Here is a 16991-nt window from a genome sequence, read left to right on the forward strand (position 1 = left end):
GTCTGTCCTTCCTTTTTGTTAGGACTCTGTTCTTAACTAATCCTGTAGCAGAAAGAACCCCAGGCAGAGAGTCAGGGCCTCTTACTCCCCGTGGAGGCTGTTTCTTTATTTGTAAAATGAAGGAGTGATCAAGACATGCCCCTCTCACCCCTATCTGATCTTGACCTTTGATCTTAAATAGGACTGAAAAATTACTCCCCAGTGAAGCCCTCTCTAGGCATATAAGGCCAGACATCCCGAAGAAAGACAAAAAGATTCCATCTCATACACATAAAAAAATTCCTGGATGTCAGGAAATACCAGAAATAAAATTAAAAGAGAAAGAAGAAACTAGGAAAAATATTTTCAATAATCGATCCATCCAGCCAGAGGGCAGATAATCCCTGCCTTGGGGTGGGTGGTGGTGGTGGCTGGGGCTTGGGGGAGGCACCCAGTCCAGGCTTTTTATGCTCTGGAATGAATGAGCAAATGAAGGAATGATGGACCTGCATCCGAGGCAGCCTGGGTGGGTGCCGTCCTTGCAAAATTAAAAGGAGACAGAATGCTGACCCTAAACGAAGTGGCTTCCCTTCTGTTGTTTACTGTAGGCGTGTTCATCATAGACCTTCCCAGCCCCCTCTGAGCTCATCTGGAAAATGGGTTTAGAAAGGTTCACGCCCTCTACCCAGGCTTCCTCGCTCCAAGGGATGTCGGTGGGGATGAATCAGAGCAGAGGTATTGGCTGGGCCATTGTTTTGACAAAATAGGGATTATTCAACAGATGGTTTATTTATTTTATTCTCATCCTTTGTACCCACATCTCCAGAAGCTCTTTGTTGGTAGGTGTGGACAAGAAAGGAACTTTCTGCAAAGTCAGAAGCTTCTCTTGGGGAGAAAAATAGGGCATCCTTGAGGGGTGTATTTTTTTGCAGGTTTTTTTTTTTTTTTTTAATTTTGTTTTTCTGCTTTAAACTGGTTCTTTCCCCGCTCTTACAGGGATGTCTGCTGACCTCCAGGCCTGAGAAAGTCTTGGCCTCCAGCATGGAAGATTGGATTAGACATCAAGAGGGACTTTCTCGTTATCCAGGCGGTGTAGCAGAGGAATGAGCCAAGAAGGAGAACCTTAGCACCTCCTTCCCTGTGAACAACAGCTGGTTTGCTGGGAGGCACCTCTGTGCCTTTGATGAGACCCTCTCACCTCATTCGCAGAAGCCTGGGTAGCATCGTGGAAGCAAAGTGCAGCCCTGCAGGAGGGATCCTGGGGGAAAATTCAACCCCTCCGGACCACGTGCAGGTGGAGAAACCGAGGCGGGACCACGCAGATTATCAAGGGTGTCCTGTGTGCCTGGCCGGTCTCGAGCCCTGGGGGTTGCCAGTGAGTGAGACAGATGACCAGCAGTCAAGGTCATGAACACACAGAGTTCCATGTGGAGGCACGACAGGGGATGAGAGAGGTGGGAAGGAGTGCTCAGGGACGGGGTCTCTGAGCCAGGGCCCTGCAGGACCACGTGGAGATACAGTCAGAATCAGGTTTCCTGACGCCTAGTCTAGGCCCCCCTGACCGCCCCCCAGGGTGTTTTGGTGGCAAGTAACAGAAAACCCAATCCAGAAAGGCTTGCGCCCAAAGGAAATTTATTGGCTGAACAATCTGAGGAAAGACTTGTTTCAGGAATGTCTTGATCCAGGTTCTCAAACAGTGTCACCAAGCCCTGCCTCTCTCCATGTGTCTGCCTCTTCCATGGGAGGTTTTGATTCTCAGGCTCCTGTAGGGGTAAGAGGATGACCTTTAGCATCTCCAGCCACCTGTCCTCCAAGAGTCGAGTTCAGCAGGGCAGAGGGCGGCTCCGTCCCCCATGGCTTCAATGAAAGTCTTGGCCAACTTCGGGTCATGGACTCATTTCTGAGCCAATTGCAGTGACTCAAGGGACAGCGACAACGGGCCATGCCTGGGTCCCAGGCCCACCCTGGAGTCCTAGACTGACAGATGGGAGTGTGGCTTCCCAGGTGAGTACTGAGCACTGTTGGCCACAGAAGGATGGATTCGGGGTGACCCCAGCCCAGCCATGACCGTGGCATCTTCCCGCCTCTCCATGCTGTACCCCCATCAACCACTTCCCTGGCCTTTACGGCACTTACGGAGCTTAGCCTTCAAAATACAGACTTGTTTTAATCCTCCAGGATTGTACGATCTAATTGAGGAAACAAATCCTATATCCTTATTTTCATCCTGTCTTTTTGTGGTTTACTAATAACATGAATTTTCTGTCATCAAAGAGAAGGATGTCCGTGGGATGGAGGAGTCAAGGCGGGCTCCGGAATGAGGAAAGCTTCCAGTGCATTTCAAAGGGGGGTTGTATCAGGAAGGGTCCACGGAGGGTAAAATGTGACCAAGCACGCAGGATGCTGGCTATGGCAGACTGCACACACAGCCATGTGATTATGGTTTTGGGGATGCACAGTTAGAATTTGTGTAGTTCTTAGATCACTGGCGGTTTACAAGATTACAAGGTGGGACGTGGGCAAATGTGTGTTTTAGTAGTCAGGTATTTATTCTGAATTTGTCTTAGAAACAAATATATTATTACCTTATCAGACCTGCCTAGTATAGTTAGTGATAAAGCTAAAATTAACAACAGCAACAACAACAAAATAAAATAAAATAAAAGGAAGGGGGAGGGAGAGGAGGCAATTTAAAAGAAAATCTAAATGCAGGTGGTTTGCAGGAACAGCAACAGGGTTTGTTATGAGCAGCAAGGTTTGGGAAATGCTGGTGGAGAGCCTGGGGTCCAGGATCACTCAGACTTGGACTCAAGCCTTGGACCCACCATGCACACAGTGAAACTCCAGGCAAGTGGCTTCACTCTGCTGGATCTCAGGTTTCTCGTCTGTGAAGTGGGGCTGAGACCGGGACAAACACCACGGAGGATTTCAAGAGATCCCTGAGACAGAGAATGTACGTGAAGCCCGTAGCGTGGTGTCCGGTGCAAGTGAGCATGCACTCTGTGGTTCATAAGCTGTATTATTGGCACCGGAAAGGAAGGAAAGGCGGCCTTGCGGCAGGCAGAGCAAAGTGAAGGCCCAGAGGTGGAAGGACCGTGATCTGGTGGGGGCTGCTGTCGAGGGGGGACCCTGTGCAAGAACAGCAGGGGTCCAGGTGGGGAGGACCCCCAGAGGGGGGAGATGTGTGTGGAGGGAGACGCACGGCCCTGTCCCCCATCCCATTCCCCCGGCTGACCCCCAAGCGCGTCCTCCCTCCCTGCTTCGAGAGCTGTCTGCAGACAGATTCCGGAGAGCTGGGCTCTGCTCCACGGAGTTAATCTATGTTGTTTATCTTTTAGACACCATTAACCACAAATTAGCTGATTCTTTTGTGGCTATAAATTAATAGATTCCATTAGTAACCAGTCAATTACAGGATGATTACTTTTTCTCTCTAACTTAGAGGGTTGTTTTTTTTTTTTTATAGCTATTTGAGAGCGTTTGATTTTGTCCTCTTGTCACTCCCAGCCTCCTTCCTGGGTTCTTGGTTCATTGGACCAGATCTTCCAAATGGACGAGGGAGGCTGAGGGTGGGTGGCGTGGACTCTTCATATAATGAGGTTGTAAGCAGCGGCCTCTTGTTTGCTTTCCAGAAACAAAACCAACCAGAGGTTTATTTTCAAGAGAATTTCTCTTTCCAACACAAACCAAAATAGCAGTTTCCATCTTCTTTTATTCTAGTGTCTGCCTTAAACACATCCCACTTTTTTTCTTCCATGTCTTTCCAACTTCTGGGGCCTCATTCTGGTAAACTCCCAATAATCCCAACTTTCCACCTATCTATCCATCGCCATCCCCATCCATCCATCCCCCATCCATCCATCCTCCATCAATCCATCCCCCATCCATCCATCCATCCCCTTCCATCCATCCATCCCCCATCTACCCCCATCCATCCATCCCCCATTCATCCATCTCCCATCCATCTATCCCCATCCATCCATCCTCATCCATCCATCCCCCCATCCATCTATCCCTATCCATCCATCTCCCCTCCATCCATCCCCACCTTCCATCCTCCTATCCATCCATCCCCATCCATTCATCCCCATCCATCTCCCATCCATCTATCTCCATCCATCCATCCCCCATCCATCCATCTGCCATTCATCCATCCATCATCCATCCATCCATCCATCCATCCATCCATCATCCACCCTCCTTCTATCTAGATACATCCTTCTGTTGTTGGCTGGACAATGTGTGGGCCTTGATTCCACTGCACGCAACTGCCAAGTCTCTAAGCATTCAGGTAGTGAGATGGGGCTTGTTTTTGGGATCCGTAGCTATAAACCTACAGGGATAGCAAACCTAGTGTTAGGGATTAGGGAGGTAACTTTAGTGAACTAGGACCTTCGAGCAGCTCCTAAGGCCTTCTAATTCAAATTCAAAACAAAAAAAAAAACATTTTAGAATTTAGGTTTGTGAACATACCATCCAGAACTCTTTGATGGCAAGCAGTGGAAACTGGCTCTTGCAGGAAGTCTGGTCCCTGAAGCTGTCCTTTAAATGTTGGCTCACATGTCACTTCCTCCTGGAAGCTTCCCCTGATTCCCTAGACCAGGTCAGGTACTCCTATTACATGCTGGCCTAGCACCCTGTATCTCTCCTCCATCCCCTCATCACAACCATACTTTATCCATTTACTGGTATAATTAATTGTTTCTTGGGGCTGGGGCTTTGGTGAGTTTCGGGAGGTCACTCCTGCTTCTCCCGCCCCGTCCAGGGCCGGCACACAGTAGGCCCTCAGGAATTATTTGTTGACTTGCTAACTGCTGCCAGATGATTCTTCCCAGAGCGCGGAGGGGCCCTGACCCCGTCTGGCCCCGACCGTCCCGGCCTCCCGGGGGAGGATGGGCTCCTTTAGCCATCTGTTTCCCCGGCAGTGGCCGGCTCTGTTCTGGCACGTGTCCTGCCCAGCCTGGGTTTCTGGACTGGGGCCACCGCAGTTTCAATTGCACCTCTGTCACAGCGGGTTGATAAGGAGAGGAAGCTGTGTGCGCACAGCCGATCTGTATGCAGAGCAGCCCTGAGATAGGGCCCGGGAACGCAGCTGCTCCTGGCCCGCTGCCCTCGGGCTCTGGGAGGATTGAGGTCCCGAGGTTCCCCAGGACAGAGGGCTGGGCCCCGCCCCCGCATCCCCTCACTCCTACCTGCCAAGTGGGACTTCCGAGTGTCCTTATTTTGCCCATTTATGGGGGGGGGGTGCTTTACAGTTTTCCCCTGTGAGGCTGGGAGCAGCACCATGTTTTCACTCTGTGCATCTTTGTCGAACCCCCACTACCACCTGATGCTGTGGGTCCAGCAGCGAACGGAACGCCGAGGCAGGCTTTGCTCCCTTGGGGGCACAGTCTGGTTTGGGAGACAGAGGCACAAGACACGACCAAATAAAGTGACCCCTCTCACGATGGGCTGGGAGTCTAACAGAGGGGCCGCACCTAGCGGAAGGGAGGTTAAAGCGGGCTCCCTGGAGGCTGTGATCACTGGGTCCAGAGAGGAGGGCAGGGGAGGGGCGGGGACCGTGTGTTCCAGGCAGTGGGATCATGTGGGAAATACCCTGATGGGCGCCCGACAGGCCGAGGGGACTAGTGTCCTGGGCTGCTGTAATAAATTCCTACCAGCTTGCTACTTTATTATTTTTTGTAAAGGTTTTATTTATTTATTTGAGAGAGAGAGAGAGAATGAGAGAGAATGAGAGAGAATGAGGAGGATGAGGGGCAAAGGGAGAAGCAGACTCCCCACTGAGCAGGGAGCCTGATGTAGGGCTCCATCCCAGGACCCCGGGACCATGACCTGAGCAGAACGCAGATGTTTCACTGACTGAGCCACCCAGGTGCCCCCCACCCCACTTGCCACTTTAAAGCAAGGACATTGAACCTGTCCTGGTTCTGCAGGCCGGAAGTCCCAAATCAAGGTGTCAGGAGGGCCGTGCTGCCTCTGAAGGCTCTGGGGGAGCATCCTTCTTCACTCTTCCGTCCTTGGTGTCTCCCAGCTTGTAGACCTGGGCTCCATTTCCACATGCCCTGCTCCTCTGTGTGTCTCTAAGTCTCAGATGTCTGTCTTTCTTTCTCTTGCAAACACATAAATCATGGGATTCTGGGCACACCCCAAATCTAGGAGGGTCTCATCTTGAGATCTGTAACTTCATTACACCTACAAAGACCTTTTCTCCAAACAAGGCCATGTTTGCAGATACAGGGAGTAGGACTTGCACATTCCCTTTGTGGAGGACACTATGCAACTCAGTGTATCGAGTTCCAGGAATTGAAAGAAGCCCCGGGTGCGAGGAGCGTGAGGACCTGGGTCCTGGTGTGGGCTGGGCCAGATCTCTCAGGCACGAGGCCATGGTGAGAGGAGAGGAAGCCACTTTCCTGCTTGTGGCAGGAAAGTGGCAGGTCTGGGGGGATGTCTCAAGTTCAGTCTTGAACTTGTTGAGTTTGAGGTGCCTGTGGTTGGTTGTTTCCAAAAAATGGCCTTCTTATTCTACACCCGAACCACGCTGAACGCGCCCCATCTCGTCTGATCTCAGAAGCAAAAATGGCCCAGTTTTTCCAGTGTGCACTCCCTTTTGCAATGTGACTTTGCAGGAGGAGCTGATTTCCACATCCCTGGGCTGGCCTTGGGACACGTTTGGCCTCTGGGATGTAGCAGAAGGGACCCCCAACTGGTTTCCAGCCGGAGTCCTTGCATATTTGCGCTCCTCTTCCTAATGCTCTCCACAGCCTCCGAGGGAACAAGCCTGGGCCCGCCTGTCAGATGATGACAGAGCACATGGAACAGGGTGAGTCATCCCAGCTGAGCCCATCCTGGACCAGCCAGCTGACCTCAGCCAAGATCAAAAGAACCATCCAGCTGATTCCAGCCTCAGTCGATGACCTGTAGAATTGTGAGCTACATAAACGGCTTCTAGAAAAACAAAAACAAAAACCTGTTGTTAAATTTAGGGTTGTTTACCATGTGGCAACAGCTGACACGTTATCTTGAGCCCACCGAGTAAAGGTGAGAGGAAGCAGTTAGGATACAAGGATGGAGCTCAGATTAGAGGCTTGGGTGAGAGAAAATAAATTTGTGAGTTTTCTGGGTAGAGGAAAGTAAGTTTGCGCAGGGGTCAGTGAAGTTTGCCAAGTAGCCAACGAGGCAGGAGGAAAACCAGGAGAGGCTGCGGAAGGAAGAAACTGTCAGGGGTGTCAGGGGCTGCTGATAGTTTAAGAAGGTGAGATGGAGACAATGACAAGCAAGGAACAGCATGAGGACGCTGGATGGAAGCATGGGTGGAGATGGCTCAGAGGAAGGGGATACAGGCCGTCTCTTACCATTAAGAGTAGGGCCAAAGCCTGACTCTGAGAAGCTCTCCATCATCCACCCACATTTCACTTGCCCTTTTTGAGAGCATAGATTTTTGATTGCACATATGTGGTGATTGCAAAGATAGCCACAGATGCTTCGCATTCTTGCATTTGTGCCTCTTTGCAGCACCTCAAGACGTGTTCACCCCATGAATCTGGGTGGAACTCATGACTTGCTTTGGCCGATGGGCCAGTGACACACACGACTTCCACAGAAGCTTGTACAGTGTGTGCACACAGAGCTTCTGGCTACCACCCTCGTGAGAAGAAGCCAAGACCAGCCTGCGAGGTGATGAGAGATGGATCACCCAGTCATGCTTCCCAGCCAGCAGCCGGCCAGCCCAGGAGCAGAGCCACTTGGTAAGTAGCAGAAAACTACTAAAAAATGAACCAGATTCTGGTCAAGGTCAGCAGAACTTTCCAGCAGAGCCTGGCCCAGGATGCTGACCCTCAGAACCATGGGCTACATGAGCAATCGCTATTTAAGCCATAGTTTCTTATCTATAACACAAGGATAGAAAGAATATCTTCTTACTGGTGTTATATTGATTAGTCGAGATATCTAAAACTCAGAACAATGTCTGGTGAACAGTAAAAGTTCAGTAAATCTTCATCATCATCATCTCTTCCTTCTTTCTGAGTATTTCCACAAATTGACAAATCTCAGTCTGTAGCATCTGCTTATACATTTTATTGTCTATAGATGTTATTATCTTTTGACATTTTTAAATTATTTATTTATTTATTCGTGAGAGACACAGAGAGAGAGAGGCAGAGACACAGGCAGAGGGAGAAGCAGGCTCCATGCAGGGAGCCCGACGTGGGACTCCATCCCGGGACTCCGGGATCACGCCCCGGGGCTGAAGGCAGCACTAAACCACTGAGCCACTGGGGCTGCCCAAATATTTTCTGACTGGAGAGAGATGCCCTCTTTGGGCTAGCCAACTCTGATTTTGTTTATTTATATATTTGTAAGTTTTATTTATTTCAGTAATCTCTACCGACGTGGGGCTCAGACTCATGACCTGGAGATCCAGAGTGGCCTGCTCTTCCAACTGAGCCAGTGGGCGCCCCATGGGCTAGCCAACTCTTTAGAGAGCAAAGCCTGCCATCTCCAAGAGCATGCTTTGATAAGCAAACTAACCAATCCCAGGCCCTATCTCCTCAGTCTGGTTCCTACACCCCAGGAGGCAATATTCTTTCTTAATCGGCCTTGGGTCAGGTCAGGCCTTCAGAGATCCCTCCAATAGCCCAGAACTTGCTTGAATTATTCAAACTGGTCATCCTAAACTGCTTGCTGCACCCTGGCCTGCCTTCCCCGTGGAAGCCCCAGCAGAGGTCATGGCCTAAGCACTCCCTTGACTCCTGGTCACCCCAGTGCTTCTCCGTGTGGCCCTGAGTGGTGTGGCGGGCCATGCCTCCTGTCTTGAGAGCTGGCGAGTATATTTTGTTTTCCTGAGCCTTTGTTCTGTTTCCTCCTGTGGCTGTACCTGACTCATCATTTCACAAAAGAATACAAAAAACGCTGCTGTTGATGGACATTTAGATTATTTGTGGCTGTTTGCTGCAAACAGCCTCGTACTTACTTCTTTGGATGTTTGTGCAAGTCTCCAGGGTGGGTACGCACTCCTGGGGGGCGTCTTGCAACCAGGAGCAGGCCAACAGTTTCCCAGGCAGGGTGAGGACTGAGTTTATTCAATATCAAGAAAATCAAATCAGGAAAAAAAAAAAAAAAAAAGGAAAGAAAAAAATTCTTTGAGCCATATTCAATATAGGAAACATGAATATTTGCTTTCCTTGAGGATTTTCTGGTCAGCTGTGGGATTTTAATAATGCTGTATGCTTTGGGTTGACCTTTTTGGTGGAAGATGGAAATTTTACGTGTGGCCACTAGGATCACGTGAAGAGAGAGCCAACCGCTGGATGTCCCGATGTGGTATCTCAATCTGAAGCCTTTCGTAGAGTTTTCGAGCTGATTCTCCTGACTGCCACTCAGAGCTATCTTCTTGCCCAGAGTGACACTGTGGGACACCATGGGGTGACACCAGGGGATAGGAGCTATGGGAACCGCTGTCCCATTTGGGTTTATTTCTCTCTGGCTGTGTCCCTTGGTACAAAAAAATGAGAGAGAGAGAGAAAGGGGAAAAAATCCTAGTCATTTTCCCCGTTTGGTTACAAACATCTTTCATTTCTCCAGAAACAAATGAAAACACACATCGCCATGTAATGATGTTTACTGAAAAAAAAAAAAAAAAGAAAAAGTCCCTGCGTAAAATCAACAGACACAATCTGGATAAAATAGATCATTCAGCGGCTTCTTTGCAAACTCTGCACCTCACTCCCTGCCAGCAGCCCGCACACTTTGAGCTCCTTGGCATTTTATTTGCTTTCCTTTCTTGAAAGCGCAGGGGTGGGGAGGGGCCTGTCCGCAGCCGTGCGGGGTGAATAGCAAGGGGACATTCCCCGAATAGCTCATCAGAGCATCCATCAGGAGAGTTTTCTCCCCTCAGCTCATGGCAGTGAATCAAATATTTAAATGTGATTTTTAGACTTAAAGGCACATGAAGAGATTTGTTTGGCCAAGGAGGGGTGCATTAGAAAGCTGCTCCAGCAAGGGGAAGAATTTTCTGCCGCCAGGGTGAGGCTAAGTCACCTGCCACACGTTGTGCCTATAAATGTAATGCCCCCCACCCCCCACCACCCTGCTTAAGTTTTCCCGAAGGAAATGATCCCATTGGCCAGACCCTCAGCTGGGGGCTGGGACCAGACCCCAGCAGTGGGTTTGGAGGGGGCTGCGGTCCCCTTGGCAACAGGCCCTTTGCCCTGACAGCACCTGCCTCCTCCCCCTGGATGGTCGGTCCCCTTGGCAGCTTCCTGAGTTGAGTGCTGACAGCTTCGATTTGCAAGCAAGGGAGGCGGGAAATCAGAAGGGATTCATCCCCCTGCTCAGTGCAGTGGCAAAGCGACAGGCCGACAGCCACTGGGCTGCAGAAGGAAGCGCTAACAGGACCAGACAGCTGGGGGCTGGGGCGCTGCCCAGGGGCGGGGAGCCCAGGGCCCGGAGAGGGTGATGGGGGCAGTCGGGGGGGATTCAGACAAGACTCAGGAGGGTGGCACTGCTGAGATATCCTCTTGGGAGCCTAACACCTGCCTCCCCTGGGTCCATGGTCCCAGGAGCGGCTCGTCCCCAGCGTGGTCTTTATTTTTTTTTATTTTTTTTTTTATTTTTTTATTTTTAATTTTTTTTTTATTTATTTATGATAGTCACACACAGAGACAGAGAGAGAGGCAGAGACACAGGCAGAGGGAGAAGCAGGCTCCATGCACCGGGAACCCGATGTGGGATTCGATCCCGGGTCTCCGGGATCGCGCCCTGGGCCAAAGGCAGGCGCCAAACCGCTGCGCCACCCAGGGATCCCTCCAGCGTGGTCTTTAAATGGCTGCTGGTAACCGCAGTGTGATTTGAGGGGCGCCCAGATGGACATTTTTCATTTAGAAAAAAGCATATTAGTAAAAACATCATTAGCATTCCAAAGCCATGATTTGGAGCGCTAGTTAAATTTTTTCTAATAGAAATAACCATAATCCCTAATTGTGAGGACTGCGTCAAGCCGGGTATATTGCTAAGTGATAAGTATGCGTGTGTGCTTGTATCCATGTATGCAAGCCTGTGCGTGCACACGCGCCTGCACACCCGCTTGCACACATGCATACACCTATACATGTATTTAAGACTCAAGAGCCCTTTGGGGGGGCTGGGTGCCTCAGTCCATTGAGAGTCCGACTCTTATCTCAGGGTTGTGAGTTCAGGCCCCACACTGGGCTCCACAGGGTGTACAGCCTACTTAAAAAAAAAAAAAAAAAGACTTGGGCAGCCCAAGTGGCTCAGCGGTTTAGCGCCGCCTTCAGCCCATGACGTGATCCCGGAGACCCGGGATCGAGTCCCACGTCGGGCTCCCTGCGTGGAGCCTGCTTCTCCCTCGGCCTGGGTCTCTGCCTCTCTCTCTGTGTGTCTCTCATGAATAAATAAATAAAATCTTAAAAAAAAAAAAAAAAAGACTTGAGAGTCCTTTGAAAAGTTACCAGCATCCCCACATTACAGGTGAGGAAATTAATGCCAAGTCAGCTGAATTGTTGGTATTTATAAACCGGTAATGATAAATTCAGCTTCTTTCAGCCCCCAAAGGCCATCCGTGTATGTGCTCCGTGGAAACCAGTTGATTAATAGCTCCTTGTTCTTGGCCCTGGTCTGTGATTGTGCTTCTTTACATCCTGCTCTTCAAAGCCGAGCTCACAGGCCCTCTTCCAGAAAAGCCTGCTTTTCTACATTTAGGAAATAACGATGTAGGTAAAATCCAGGCAGTTTGATCAAGTGTGGCTTAGAAAACGTCTCACCTTCTGTGGGGTCATTTCTTAGGCAGCCACGTTGCCATTAATGGATGTAATGTCAGCCAAGGTGTCAGCAGCAGGTGGGGGGTCCCTGCCCCCCAGACACGCTCCTTAAGACATCTAACTCCTACGGTCAGGCTCTGTTCGGGACTAAGATTGTTTTCCTTTTCTTCCTTTGGGGGGAACAATTGGCCCATTCACAACCCAGACCTGTCTGGAGCCCTGGAAAACAGGTGTGCACAACACACACACTCACCCCATAAACGTGTATGCACTTACCCTCTCACACGCACACGTGGGCCTCCACGCACGCTCATACATACCCTCGAAGTGGAGAACACACGTGGGTATTTGGAGGTCATGGTCAAGGCCAAGGAGTCGTAGGATTGCACAAGGGGCAGGATGAGTTTTAGTGACGCTCAGGCCTTGGGTCACCTGAATCTAATCATATTCAGCAAAAAGCCTCTGCTGGGGACCGGGCTTCCTGGGGTGGCCTGGGGCAGGGGGGTGGACCAAGGTAGAAGAGAAGCCACGGACGAGGTGGAGGGGGGCACAGGCCGGTGGTGATCAGGCCCCACGTCTCCCAAGAGCGCAGCACTGTGCCCCCCCCAGGGCCCAGCGGCACATCTGGCACATAGTAGGCCCTCGGGTCGTGCCGAAGGGCTCCCCCCTGTATGGCACCACGGGCCCAGAGCTCCCCGGGAGGAGGGCATCGGGGGGCAAGCTCAGGTTGGTCCACGGCACCCCGCCGGCTCCCCGGCCTCTCCGAATGGCGAGCCAGGCTCTGGGCGGGTGTCCTGCCCCGTGGCCTCCAGCGGGCGCCCAGGGGAGATGGGCATTAAACCGGAGAGGTCGGAGGGTGCTGGGGGAGGGGACGCGGCGGGGACCGCCCTACGGGTCAGAGATGTGAAGCCTCCCCGGAGGGTGACGGCTCGTGTCAGCCGGTGAGGAGCACCTTGGCCGGGGCAGGATGAACGGTAGGGCCGGGCCAGGGACGGGATCCTTGAGGAGCCGGGGGGGTCAGAAGGGGGGTGTCCAGGTGGACATCCTTGGGGTGCAAGGAGAAGCTCTTGACCATCACCCCCGCACCGCCAGCCGGCCCCGCATGGGGCACCCGGGACACACGCATGGAGCACCTGGGGACACGGTTCACCTGGGGAGCTGTGGGTGCCATCTACGACATTAAAGACGGGGGGTGGAGTGGGGGGGCACCATCAAATTTGCTTGTTTACGAGGCCGGCTGCCCCAGCGTGGAGAATGGGATTAGATTCCCGAATTCGACAAAGTCAAGTTCCCATATCTTTTTTTTCTCCCCTTGTAAAATTAGTATTTTGTGACTCACAAGGGGTTTGAAGTTTGAGGCCCCGTTTTTGTGGTCGCCTTGCTCAGTAGAGGATTTGTAGCAATAAAGCCAGTGGTTCGGCCACTGAGGGTGATCTCCTGACCCCCGGGGCTCTCCCTTCTGCTGGTTTAGAGGAAAAAGGCCACGGTGGGGCCCGCGCTTTCCCACGCTGGCTGCAGGCGAATGGGCCCCAGTGTCCCTCGGAGGGCGGTGGTGGGCGGGTGCTCCCCCCCAGCCGCTGGCCGAGGCCACGTGGCACACCGGGCGGCCCCTCTGTGGCCTAAGCGGGAGGAGCTGAGAGTGGGTATTCCCCGGGCACCCAGAGAAAGGGCGGCAAGGAAGAAACTCCTCATCAAGTAGGGAAAACTAGAAGCAGCAGCAAAGTCTCCCATCAGGACAACAGAGAAATACACACATCGGCGCTGGTCACTGTGGTAGGCAGGACGACGGCCTCGGAGGTGTCCACACCGCCATCCCCAGGACCGATGCCCATGGTGCCATGCGTACGCACCCCTGACACCTTCCTCTGGTCTCTGCTAATGAACATACTCTCTAAGTAAAAAGTGCTTCCTCTGAAGCACAGTCTTAGGACAAGCCCAGCCCCTTATTCCCGAGCACCCCATCCTTATAGAAATCCTGAACACCCCCCCGCCCCCGCCAGGCTGGACTGCAGGAGCTCTGACTCTCCTCCATCCCGCTCATTCACTTACTGAGTGATCTCAGGGGCTCATTGGCCTCCTCCATCCTTCTGGAATAATCAATCCCCAGTCCTCCGGCCACCTCTTCAACTGCGATGTGAGTCTCTGGTTACAAAACAGCCCTGCACGCTTAGCCAATCGCTTCATAACCACACCGAGCCTCCACTTATTCATCTGTAAAATGAAGCAATTGTGACCGGGCTGCTCCTGACCCGTGGTGACAAACGGGAGCTTTCCCGGGTTGCTGCTGAATCAGGGGAAGGGGTGGTTGAGGTGGCATGAATTTGTCTGCCACAGCTCTTGGGAGTTTCTGCTGGTAATTTCTCACCCCTCCGGGAACCAGATGAACATCTCACCGCTCAGAGGCAAGGCCGGGCAGGGAGGAGGCGGCTGGGGTGGCCGTGCGCTGGGGCAAAGGTGAGCGCAGGTATTCCCGGCCGGGCTCCCTGGCCTTCTTGCCAGGTGAGCCTCCATCTCACCCAGTGTCCTGCTGAGGTGGCCGCAGGCCGGGGGAATGGGACATCTGAGCCCTGATGATATGGTCCCTAGTGCCTGTGTGGAGTAGCTGCTGGGTTAAATGTGCTGAATCAAGGAAGGAAGAAGCAGTCCCTACCCATCATCGGGACTGCAGCCTCTCAGGCCCTTAGGGGTGGGTGGGTGGGGGGGTGCAGGGGTGTCATCCCGCCCTCTCAGGTTCTCCCTGCACCTGCTGGCTAAGCTTCCTGCAGAGTCTGCCCATTGGCTGCCGTGGGGAGGTGAAGGGGAAGAGGGAGGTGGGCCAGAGGGCCTGCAGGAGTGAGATCCTTGGTTCCCTGAAGATGCTTATCTGCCCATCTCACAAACCTTCCCTCTGGGGAATAACTTGTTTGCTGAAAAAGCATTCTTTCTTCATTTTATGGCTGGTAGGTATCATCTGCAATCACTTCTGGTGAAGGTGGAGGGGGGAGGGGGGATGAAGAGCCCCTCCTACTTGGGGCCTCCAGCCACCTCCCAGTCCCCCACTGGAAGAGGCAGTGAGGCAGACATGAGATACAAAGGTCGAGAAGTCCACCAGGTTAAAAAAAGGGGACATGCCTCTACTTACCGCTCAGCTTCTGCCTTTTATTTTATTTTTTAAAAATTTTATGTATTTATTTGGCAGAAAGAGAGAGAGAGCACAAGCAGGGGAGTAGCAGGTAGAAGGTGAGGGAGAAGCAGGCTCCCCCCCGGAGCAGGGAACCCCATGCAGGACTTGATTCCAGGACCCTGGGATCACCACCTGAGCCGAAGGCAGACACTTAACTGAGCCACCCAGGCGCCCAGCCTCTGCCTTTTGAGACACAATCATCCTTCAGATGGGGCTGCTCCTGCCCCTGTGCTTTTCCCAGGGAAAGTGGGGTGTCCTTGCGGCTGACCCACCTCCCCTGCCCTGACACTGGCACTGCCCCCCTCAAGCTCTGTGGTTCGTGTGTACTCAAGGCATGGAATTCACACATTGGCCAGAAATGCATTGTTTGACCCCATGCGTTCGCCTGGCTTCCTGCCGAAGCCCGGGTCCGAGGCCATTTCCCTGGAAGGAAGATCCACTCTGGCTGTAGGATCGTTTGTTCACTTATTCATTCGTTCTCTAAATGTGGATGCACTGCTGACCCCGGGTGGGTCACTGGGCCAAGCTAGAGATTAGGAACAGTGAGGTGAGTATATCGGACGCCCACCCAGCTTGCCAGGGGACACAGGAGGCGTTAGACAAAGAACAGGAGGACCGGGGCACTCACTGTGTGCCAGGCAGAGTGCTCTTCCTCGGGCGCCTCATCCAATTTTTGTGAAAACCTGATCAGGTTGCTTGATTTCTCTTATTTCCATTTAGGAAACCGAGGTAGAGTGGTCTGTCCAAGGTCTCACAGCTCATGAGTAGCAGGGCCTGGATTTGAGCCCCTGCCTCCCGGTTCCAGAGGCCACACCTGTAACCAGGACCCTGTACACCCTGGGGATATGTCACCGAAAGTGACACCGCAGGTGATGCTCTGGGTGATTCTGGAAAGGGGCCCTGGTTTAGGCTGGAGGTCAGCAAGAGTGTCTCAGGAGATGCCCTTGCGGCTGCACTTGGGAAGACGGGGAGGCACCAGCCAGGCAAAGAACAGGAAGAGGGAACAGCAGGTGCCAAGGTCCTGAGGCAGTAAGAACTGGGCATATTGAAGGCAAGCACGAAGGTTCCTGTGGCTGGAGCTCTGCACTCCAATCACGTCCCCTTCTCTAGCAGACGCTGCCATCATTCGCCCGTCTTCCATCTGACCAGTGGCACCACACAAGTGAGGTGGTGCACCAGGGGAGGCAGGTTCCAACTCACCTTTTCCCAAATATCTGCTCCCAGTTAAGGGGCAGGGTCTGTTTCCTGTTCCTTGGAGCCTGGGTGGGTTTTGTGGCTGCCTTGATGAATACAGAGCAGTAGGAGAGATGCCGCGTGGCCTCTGAGGCTAGGTCAAAGAAGGGGGATGTGGCTGGTGATCCCATTCTCTCCGTCTCTCAACTCGCGCCCAGCCACCGTGCTGCGAGGAGGCCGGGACCAACCCGTGTGGATGCATAACAGGTGGAGAGTAGCCTCGAGCCAACAGCTGACATCACCGTCCAGACAGGAGTGAAAGAGCTGATTCCAGCCCCTGCGGTGCTCGGTCTGAATTCTTGACTCGCAGAATCCATCAGCATGATGAATGATGTTTTGGGTCACCGGGTTTTGGGGTAACTGTTATGCAGCCATAGTAACTGGGTGACTCTGCTAGACCATGAGTTGTCTGATAAGCCCATTCCAGTTGTTGGGAGTTGGTTTGAGGGTTGACTTGGGGCCCAATCCTGGCCAAAAAGAAGAAAGGGGACATGTAGAGGTAGAGGTGACTTCTCAGGAAGCCTTCCCTGATTTTGAAAGGAAATTATGAAGAAGATGCAATCTTTTTCGGCCTCCAGATGAAGCTCTGTAAGGAGGTAATGCCTGGGCAACTGCAGCCATTTTGTGACTCTGAGGGAGTGGCCGGAACACAGCAGAACTGGAAGAGAGAGAGAGGAACTTGGCTCATATGTTATGAGACGCTGATTATGAGACTCCTTGGCTCACCCGACTTCGGCGACGTAGCAAACCGCCTACTGTTCAAAGCATTTTGAGTTTGGCCTTCAGTTACTTTCCCCTCCCATCCCGCCTTTCTCCTGCCCTGGTTCATCTCTGAGTTT

Source organism: Canis lupus, chromosome 24 (assembly GCF_011100685.1).
Source record: "Canis lupus familiaris isolate Mischka breed German Shepherd chromosome 24, alternate assembly UU_Cfam_GSD_1.0, whole genome shotgun sequence".
Classification (NCBI taxonomy): Eukaryota; Metazoa; Chordata; class Mammalia; order Carnivora; family Canidae; genus Canis; species Canis lupus.